The sequence below is a fragment of the Glycine max genome, unplaced genomic scaffold (genome assembly GCF_000004515.6).
Source record: "Glycine max cultivar Williams 82 unplaced genomic scaffold, Glycine_max_v4.0 scaffold_25, whole genome shotgun sequence".
Lineage (NCBI taxonomy): Eukaryota > Viridiplantae > Streptophyta > Magnoliopsida > Fabales > Fabaceae > Glycine > Glycine max.
Genome location: NW_024464704.1, coordinates 223,958 through 224,825, shown reverse-complemented (window position 1 = coordinate 224,825; position 868 = coordinate 223,958).

The following is an 868-nucleotide window of genomic DNA, read 5'->3' as shown; positions in this document are numbered from 1 at the left end:
CATTTTACTATATATATATATATATATATATATATATATATATATATATTTTTATATATATATATATATATATATATATATATATATATATATGATTACCTTAACATATACCCAATTAATATTTACTCATTTTTCTTGGTCGTCAAAACATTTTTTTTAAATAACACATTCTAAGATGGTTATATGAAAAACTGTCTTAGAACGTCTATATGAGAAACCTGTCTTAGAATCCTTTATATATTTTTAATTTTTTTTATAAAAATGCATTATAAAACGATTATCTAAAAAATCGTTTTAGAAAGTATACCATTCTAAGACGATTTGTAACTAAGAATCGTCTTAGAAAGATATCATTCTAAGACGGTTTTTAGCTATGAACTGTCTTAGAATGATATCTTTTTCTAAGACGATTGCCTATTGAACCATCGTAGAAAGTGTAAACTTAACTTTCTATGATGTTTCTTACAACGACGGTTAATAATCGACGTAAAATGCATATTTTAACCGATGTAGAAAGCCTTTTTTGTAGTAGTGGTTCCACTTCCTTGGATTTTATGCATTGTCATTTTAACTCTGTTCTTTTCATTCTTGCTATAAATGCATTCGCTTCTTGAATAGTTCTTTTACATTTCCTACGGTAGCCCATCCAAATGTTCACCTAGTCAAAGCACATTTCGAATTTAAATTTCTTTTGCTTCATTTTCATTTTATTCATACATGGTACTATGATCATCCATTGGTAAATTGTGATCTTCAATTCCTATTTCATCTGTATTGTCCACAAGAAAATAACACGTACATTTCAATTAGTTTAGAAAATGAGAATTTAGCATTGCATTGACAGGTACTACTCCACTACAAGAAAAAT